Here is a 9,235-nt window from a genome sequence, read left to right as displayed (position 1 = left end):
GATTCGACTCGTAGAGCAAAATATGAATGCAATACTATATATACCAGGTGCAAGGTCGTGTCAACAGCACCCTCCAGTGGCTAGAAGAAAAAAAGACGAAATGGGAACGTCTACAACTTGCTGCGATAAAACGGACTCATGAAAAGTGCTAGTGCGACACGCTTCGTCGAAATCGTAGTGAGCCAGGTACAAACAATTTAACTGATCCACAAGTGGACGTGTTCTAGTGGCTGTTTTTATCGAAGTGTTTGCGTATGGGTTATGAAACGAAGCTAGAGCGCCGTTGGATGACCGTCTAAACCAGCAAATCAGTATTGGTTAATGTAATAAGGAACACACAGAACACGATATACCGATCGCTTGCGAAACACCCACATCGCGAATATTATCGCCGGTTTATTTAGATCTACATTATACAACGTAACCTTCTTTCAAAAAAATAGGCAGTACGATATTCCGGGCTCAAAAAACATTGTTTATATAAAATGTGTTTTTCACAGCAAATTCACTTTAGAGCTAAGAGGGTCTAATATGTGTGTGTGGATTTTTTTGTACTTGAATCTGTTTTCAAAATTGCAGTTTACAATATCTAAGACGGTTTTAAATGTGGGCTTTTGAATCACATGAGGCTCACACAAATAAATAATAAAATATAGCACAACAACTTATACAATGATATTACTTTTGTACACTCAAAATTGTATTGATTATATTACACGACTTTAAAAATGTACCATACCATGGCTGAAAATGTGTAATCCTGGGAAAAACGTCACTCTGAGAAAACACTAACTGTAAAACAATAGCTCTTCACTTATGTCATATACATTCATAGTGTAGATAACATAAACACCTAAACAAAAATATAAAAGTATAGTCGGCGTACACCTACGTATTCGAACTAGTTGGCTTATAATACAATGACTAATTCGTGCATAAAGCCAGCGCGTTTTAAGGCGTCGGGCAACGAAGCATCCACCCTTTAAAACATAGTAATATGCTTTCCTCTATTTCTTGTGTCTCTCGTTACCTGCGGTCTTGTGTTTCCATGGTCGGAAGAAAAAAATCCTTTTCATGCATCCTCCAAGTTTTAGGAATGCTCACGGAGGTAAAATACGTTCTATTAGTTTTCAGAAAACTCCTCCTGTGTACATTTTGGATTTCCTTAAGAGCCTCCGATAATTGTAAATAGTGCGTCATCTTGCTTCCTTAAATTTCTCCAAATAGGAAAAAGAATCCTTACAGTAGATTTCTGAAAGCAACGTTTCCTTTAGAAGAATCGTTTGCTATTTGTGCTAAACTGTTTGTTCTCAAATACTCGAAACTTTTTGTATCTTACATATCTAGGTGTGTTATGTGAATTAAGTTAAAAACAAACTGAGTAGAAATAAAACGCAATTAATTAGTTTTGTGTTTGTTTTACAATACGAATCTTCATATTTAGCCATACACAAATCGTCATCCAAACATTGGGGCAAATGTGTGTACTATAAATGGAAAATAATTTTTAATACATAGCTACTAAACAGAATGCACGTTGTGAAAATCGATGCTCTTGTACAGCTAGAGTCCATAGAAACGTGTGTGGAAGCAGACACTGTAGATGTTTAGCATGAATAAGGTCCCATTCGTTAATAGACTGCGTAGATGTGTCACCTGGAATTTGGGGGAAAAGGACAAAGATACATAAAGGGTGCACACAAACCGTTTTGCAACTGGTCAGGAAAAATTGATAATTGTTACACAAATTAGCAATGAACATAAAACTGCAATAATGCTCGACTGGAGGTTTTTAATTTATATGACATGCAAATTTAAATGTGTACAACACGAATAAATTCATAACTTGAAGAAATACACAAATCCATTAGCGTTTGCATTGCGTTTTTTGTAGATGTTAGGATAATAGGCTACAGGGAATACCTCTTTATATATAACTATATAAAGAAAAAAGACAAACGTGATAAATTGTGTATATCCATACATACGTATATAAACATACATGGAGAGCGCATGAATTACGAATGTAGTTGGTGTGTGTGTATATATATATATATATATATATATATATATATAGTGAATGACGAATGTAGTCAATTAAGCAAAATGTATTGAATGTTTACCTAGTTACCTGCGTTCTGGATGGCAAACAAATAATTACAGAAGCCATATATTAAGAAAAGTTAGAATATGTTATTACATAAAAAAATATATCTTTACTTGAACTATAACATATCCCGTCGAACCCGAACTTTGCCCTTACTGTATTTTCTCGTTGAAATGACGAATTTTTCACGTAAAGTGGAATGAATAGTGATCACTCCGTACTTTGAGAAGTGTCCAATTTCACCAACTACACTGTAGGGAACTACAGGAAATAATTTTGAGGAAAATTACAACAGTACTCCAGCAAGAAATGTTACTAAGCGTCAACACTATCCGCGCATCAACTTCATAAGCAGCCGAAGCCCGATTTAAAAAAAAAAAAAAAAGTGAATAAAACAGCATTCTGGGGCTAGCGACGCATGGCTCCTGGTGATACAATAAAAAATTATTCTATTAAAAAGACATGCACCCGTTTCTCAGGCTGCACGTTAAAAGGTGGTGAGCACGTTTGCCAATAAATGCCCCGGGTCCCTCAATTGCTCTGTTTGAATATGTGCCGCCGGAGCTAGCACCTCAAGTCCTTCCATGACCCCAGTTAACGGTGGGAGGTGCTGTGATGCAGGATTTTTGTGTTGAGTGTTGCAGACATTACCTGGATAAGAAAATATGTACTGCGCCTTTTAAGTTACGGGCCCATGTCCATTTGCAACTTTATCGCCACACGTTCCATCCGTTATGTTCCAAAGCGTGCCCATCTTCGACGTTTTTTCTAGACTGAAGCGTGTCCCATACTTGGTTGTGTACAGGGCACTGTTTAATTGAGTGAGCATCATTCAGGATCGTACAGAGAAAGAATAGGCCTGGGCACCAAAGTGAACGTGGTCCCATCAGAAAATAGTAAAAAAAAGTAACTTACATTTGCAAACCAGTTCAGTTTTGTACTTGTAATGACACATGTCAAAAGTGTTTTGCAAGTATGGGAGACTGCTCGCATTTGTGCTTGTTACCGGCAATATTTGAGGTAACATCAAAGAAATCAGCAGTAGAAAATCCCATCAGACCATAAAACGGGCCCACAAACAACTTGCACTTTGGGAACTGCCTACCATATTGCCCTATGGGTCTATCCGACCGTGGCATCATTAGATAACGGCTTCGGCGTTTGCGTTAAAAAAAAAAAAAAAAAAAAAACGCAATGCCATGGAGACACTATAATAGAAATTAAACCGTAAATCGGCAATCTCGATATATACTACTTTATAACATCGGCTTCTCACGGGTCACAGTTCTTTGGAAAAGCTCATCAAACGTTTTAATTACTCCAAAAGACACATACCTTTAGATGCCAGAGGTTGCCGGGCGTGCATGTTTTCGTACGCTGCAATGTAGAGCATCTAAAAAGATAAAGCAATTGATGCGTTTAGCTGTTTTGAAAACATGGCAGATTATAATGTGGGATTAAGACAGTTTCACATTGTAGCTTTATTTTTAAAAAGAGAAGGCGTTTCTCCCACGATTATGCAAATACTGAACTGGTTTTAATTGGCAAGGTGTGGGAACCCGACGTTTAGAGTACCCTCAATTATTTTTTTATCCATGCCTTGTGAATGAACATCCATGAGAATATAAAAGAATGCCCGCGGGGAATCACCAAGTGTGCATATTTAAAATGCCCTCTCATCACTGGGGTGAAAAGCTGAAATCGTGCCGCTACACATAAATACAAAAGAAAAGAAAACGTTTAACCAGCCTCGCCCCCAACAAACACCCATATATATTGATTATCTTTCACTGGGGGGGGGGGGGGTTATGAGACCAGGATAATCTCCACAGAATTTATACTTCACGCCGTCACTGCAGGGGGAAAATTACTTAAATCCGAGCTAGGGCCGCATGCAAAAACCTCTGCGAACACTGCCTGGTGGAGGCTTGAATGTCACCTTGCATGTTTCCACCTCCGTCACATCGTACCTCGAGTTTAGGGAAAGCTTTGTCCGAGCTTTCTAGTTATCTTCTCTGGACAGTGGCGACCTGGGATACCAAGGGACAGGAATTTTTTTAACAAAGTAGGCTTAGCGCTGCTCAAGAAAAATAAATGCGTTCAGATTTGCCGGTCAAAAGTCACGTCAAACCTTCGAGGGAAATAAAGTCTTAAATCGCGCCTTCGTACACCTGAGGGCTGCGACGGTCAAGAATTTACACGTGTTTTCGTATTCGACAGTCGGCGTTTTGTTTCAGTTTAAAAATGGACCCCGAGCGGATGCGATGGCTGGGACTAGCCTTCGCGTCAACATATAAAACGGCATAAAAATTCAACAAAGTTAACATTTCATGCCACAGTTCCATTTCAAGCACTAACTGGTTTTCTGTTCTGAAACGCTGCAGCGTCGCTTCTTCTCCGTTTATTTACTTTTAAAGTCGTAATTCGATAGTTGAAAAAGTTACCGCCGGTCCGGAGCGCACACAGAAGGGGAAGGAAACCCTATGGAGCAGAGTATAACAAACGGGGGTTTCGTTTTAAAGCAGTTCTTTAAAAAAAAAACGCGCCCTCAAACTGAAGTGAACTAGATTACTAAACTCTAATTTAGACTCCTGCCAGCGAGATTACCGAAATCAGAAAGTACGGAACGACTAGTGAAACGTGTGGTATGTGAACTTTCTTAATCGCTTCACCCCTCCTCCCCGCTCTCTGTGGAAAATCCGCTCTTGAACTTGAACTTTTTCGGCTCCCAAGATGGCGGCAGAAGAATGGTGACGCAGCGAAAAAAAAAGAACAGAAAGAACGCGAAGCAGCGCGCTCTCCACAGAAATAGATTTACAGACCTCCGTAACTGCAAAGCTGTTAGTATACGGCACATTTACTAACCGTACTTTTCGTACTGAACGACGAGTGTCGTCCATTTTTGACTGAGAGACACTGCAGGAAAAAGGCTGTGTGTTTAAATACTTTGCCTTGAATATGTATTGCTTTATATTTCACCCTCATTTCAGATTCAGACTTCAGATGGCGTTTCCTACCAGCTTGTCTTCTCTTCCTCCCGTACTTCTTAGTACAGAGTCAAGAAGTGCATAATTACTTCTGGCTTTACTCTTATGTGGCCTTATTTAGAGGTGTCTTTTTGATAAAAATCCTTGAGAGCAGAACATTTTAAGTATTTGCACATTTTACTTATTTCATTCTGTAGACTCGTACCTGCTGTATTAGCTCTACAGGCTGTAATAGTGAGAGAGCATAATTTAATATCATATACTATAGACGTGAAATGCTTACATTTGACTAAAACATTCTTAGAATATATTAAATAAAGGTATAAATTTTGCTCATGTATGAACGCTAATGCTAAAAATAATAATAATCTTCAGTTATATGTAGTATTATGAGTTGAACTGCATTCATTAAAATCGTGTGTCTTAAGTTAGCATGAGTCGCGAACTAGCTGTGTAACTCTCATTTAAAATCTATTTTCCTGCTTTTCCTGTATGCGGACTCGCAAAAGAACTATGACCCAGCTATTGTTCTCTTCTGTATTATATCGTAACATGAACAAAATTTCTCATCCGCATTCTAGTAGCTTTTAGTATAAAGATATGTGCTTCGAAACAGTAATAGACACTCTCAAGGACGATGAGACGAGGGGAGAAGAACTCCTGACCCGAGACGTGTGCCAAGATGGTCAATGTAGGAGGCTGGACTGGCTTGTAGTGAGTACCAAGGGGTACTTGCACCTTGCACCAGGCCCAGTTATCCCTTATTAGTGTATAGGGTGTCTAGCAGCTTAGGCTGATAGATAATGGTAGCTTAGCAGAGCAGCTTAGGCTGAACTAGGAGACGTGTGAAGCTACTACAGTACCACTTAGTGTCATATGCACAATATCATAAGAAAACACAATACACAGTTATACTAAAAATAAAGGTACTTTATTTTTATGACAATATGCCAAAGTATCTTAGAGTGTACCCTCAGTGAGAGGATAGGAAATATACACAAGATATATATACACAATAGCAAAAATATGCAGTATAGTCTTAGAAAACAGTGCAAACAATGTATAGCTACAATAGGATGCAATGGGGAAACATAGGGATAGGGGCAACACAAACCATATACTCCAAAAGTGGAATGCGAACCACGAATGGACCCCAAACCTATGTGACCTTGTAGAGGGTCGCTGGGACTATTAGAAAATAGTGAGAGTTAGAAAAATAACCCTCCCCAAGACCCTGAAAAGTGAGTGCAAAGTGCACTAAAGTTCCCCTAAGGACAAAGAAGTCGTGTTAGAGGAATAATGCAGGAAAGACACAAACCAACAATGCAACAACTGTGGATTTCCAATCTAGGGTACCTGTGGAACAAGGGGACCAAGTCCAAAAGTCACAAGCAAGTCGGAGATGGGCAAATGCCCAGGAAATGCCAGCTGCGGATGCAAAGAAGCTTCTACTGGACAGAAGAAGCTGAGGTTTCTCCAGGAACGAAAAGGGCTAGAGACTTCCCCTTTGGTGGACGGATCCCTCTCGCCGTGGAGAGTCGTGCAGAAGTGTTTTCCCGCCGAAAGAACGCCAACAAGCCTTGCTAGCTGCAAATCGTGCGGTTAGCGTTTTTGGACGCTGCTGTGGCCCAGGAGGGACCAGGAGGTCGCAAATTAGACCAGCAGAGAGAGGGGACGTCGAGCAAGACAAGGAGCCCTCTCTGAAGCAGGTAGCACCCGGAGAAGTGCCAGAAACAGGCACTACGAGGATGCGTGAAACGGTGCTCACCCGAAGTTACACAAAGGAGTCGCCGGAGACCAACTTAGAAAGTCGTGCAATGCAGGTTAGAGTGCCGTGGACCCAGGCTTGGCTGTGCACAAAGGATTTCCGCCGGAAGTGCACAGAGGCCGGAGTAGCTGCAAAAGTCGCGGTTCCCAGCAATGCAGCCCAGTGAGGTGAGGCAAGGACTTACCTCCACCAAACTTGGACTGAAGAGTCACTGGACTGTGGGGGTCACTTGGACAGAGTCGCTGGATTCGAGGGACCCCGCTCGTCGTGCTGAGAGGAGACCCAAGGGACCGGTAATGCAGCTTTTTGGTGCCTGCGGTTGCAGGGGGAAGATTCCGTCGACCCACGGGAGATTTCTTCGGAGCTTCTGGTGCAGAGAGGAGGCAGACTACCCCCACAGCATGCACAAGCAGGAAAACAGTCGAGAAGGCGGCAGGATCAGCGTTACAGAGTTGCAGTAGTCGTCTTTGCTACTATGTTGCAGGTTTGCAGGCTTCCAGCGCGGTCAGCAGTCGATTCCTTGGCAGAAGGTGAAGAGAGAGATGCAGAGGAACTCGGATGAGCTCTTGCATTCGTTATCTAAAGTTTCCCCAGAGACAGAGACCCTAAATAGCCAGAAAAGAGGGTTTGGCTACCTAGGAGAGAGGATAGGCTACTAACACCTGAAGGAGCCTATCAGAAGGAGTCTCTGACGTCACCTGGTGGCACTGGCCACTCAGAGCAGTCCAGTGTGCCAGCAGCACCTCTGTTTCCAAGATGGCAGAGGTCTGGAGCACACTGGAGGAGCTCTGGACACCTCCCAGGGGAGGTGCAGGTCAGGGGAGTGGTCACTCCCCTTTCCTTTGTCCAGTTTCGCGCCAGAGCAGGGCTAAGGGGTCCCCTGAACCGGTGTAGACTGGCTTATGCAGAATTGGGCACATCTGTGCCCAACAAAGCATTTCCAGAGGCTGGGGGAGGCTACTCCTCCCCTGCCTTCACACCATTTTCCAAAGGGAGAGGGTGTAACACCCTCTCTCAGAGGAAGTCCTTTGTTCTGCCATCCTGGGCCAGGCCTGGCTGGACCCCAGGAGGGCAGATGCCTGTCTGAGGGGTTGGCAGCAGCAGCAGCTGCAGTGAAACCCCAGGAAGGGCAGTTTGTCAGTACCAGGGTCTGTGCTACAGACCACTGGGATCATGGGATTGTGCCAACTATGCCAGGATGGCATAGAGGGGGCAATTCCATGATCATAGACATGTTACATGGCCATATTCGGAGTTACCATTGTGAAGCTACATATAGGTAGTGACCTATATGTAGTGCACGCGTGTAATGGTGTCCCCGCACTCACAAAGTTCAGGGAATTGGCTCTGAACAATGTGGGGGCACCTTGGCTAGTGCCAGGGTGCCCTCACACTAAGTAACTTTGCACCTAACCTTTACCAGGTAAAGGTTAGACATATAGGTGACTTATAAGTTACTTAAGTGCAGTGTAAAATGGCTGTGAAATAACGTGGACGTTATTTCACTCAGGCTGCAGTGGCAGGCCTGTGTAAGAATTGTCAGAGCTCCCTATGGGTGGCAAAAGAAATGCTGCAGCCCATAGGGATCTCCTGGAACCCGAATACCCTGGGTACCTCAGTACCATATACTAGGGAATTATAAGGGTGTTCCAGTAAGCCAATGTAAATTGGTAAAAATGGTCACTAGCCTGTTAGTGACAATTTGGAAAGAAATGAGAGAGCATAACCACTGAGGTTCTGATTAGCAGAGCCTCAGTGAGACAGTTAGTCACTACATAGGTAACACATTCAGGCACACTTATGAGCACTGGGGCCCTGGGTTACCAGGGTCCCAGTGACACATACAACTAAAACAACATATATACAGTGAAAAATGGGGGTAACATGCCAGGCAAGATGGTACTTTCCTACAGTGAAGTAACCCCGGACGTACCACCTACGAAAATGCTGATTATAAAGACCAATTGGAAGATGAGAAAATATCTTAGAATGACAAATGCATTACTTAATGAATAATTTGATTGGTTACCAATGATGGGGTGTAGTTATTAACCAATCGAATTTTGGGGGAATGGGTTAAGAAAAGGGGATAAAAACTCATGACACAGAGGACGAACTTCAGTTAGGAAGGGATGACATCGATTGCATCCAGAAACTCTGTCACTCTATGTGGTGATTTGAGACTTAGACAAAGTATTACAGTCCATCGACTGCCCTATTACACTGTCCTCCATATGAGGACAGGGACCCATGATTCTCTTTAGATAGATTGACGGTGAACCAACTGATGTCCTGAAGACGAAGACTGATCCTGCATGCTGACTTAGCTTGAGGAGGGTAAATATTACTGCTAACAGAATCTCTATGCCTTTC

At 42.5% G+C, this 9,235-nt stretch overlaps 1 long non-coding RNA gene across 1 annotated transcript; it reads right to left on the bottom strand.

The window, feature by feature from the left end:
- Positions 1-454: 454 nt before the first annotated feature.
- Positions 455-4,684, bottom strand: LOC138287642 (uncharacterized). Its single transcript, XR_011202259.1, has 3 exons — positions 4,078-4,684; positions 3,443-3,500; positions 455-1,656 (listed from the first exon to the last, which is right to left on the bottom strand). It is a non-coding gene; the product is annotated as an uncharacterized lncRNA (long non-coding RNA).
- Positions 4,685-9,235: the final 4,551 nt, after the last annotated feature.

Source organism: Pleurodeles waltl, chromosome 4_1 (assembly GCF_031143425.1).
Source record: "Pleurodeles waltl isolate 20211129_DDA chromosome 4_1, aPleWal1.hap1.20221129, whole genome shotgun sequence".
Taxonomy (NCBI): Eukaryota; Metazoa; Chordata; class Amphibia; order Caudata; family Salamandridae; genus Pleurodeles; species Pleurodeles waltl.
This window is presented reverse-complemented; position numbering and strand designations above follow the sequence as displayed.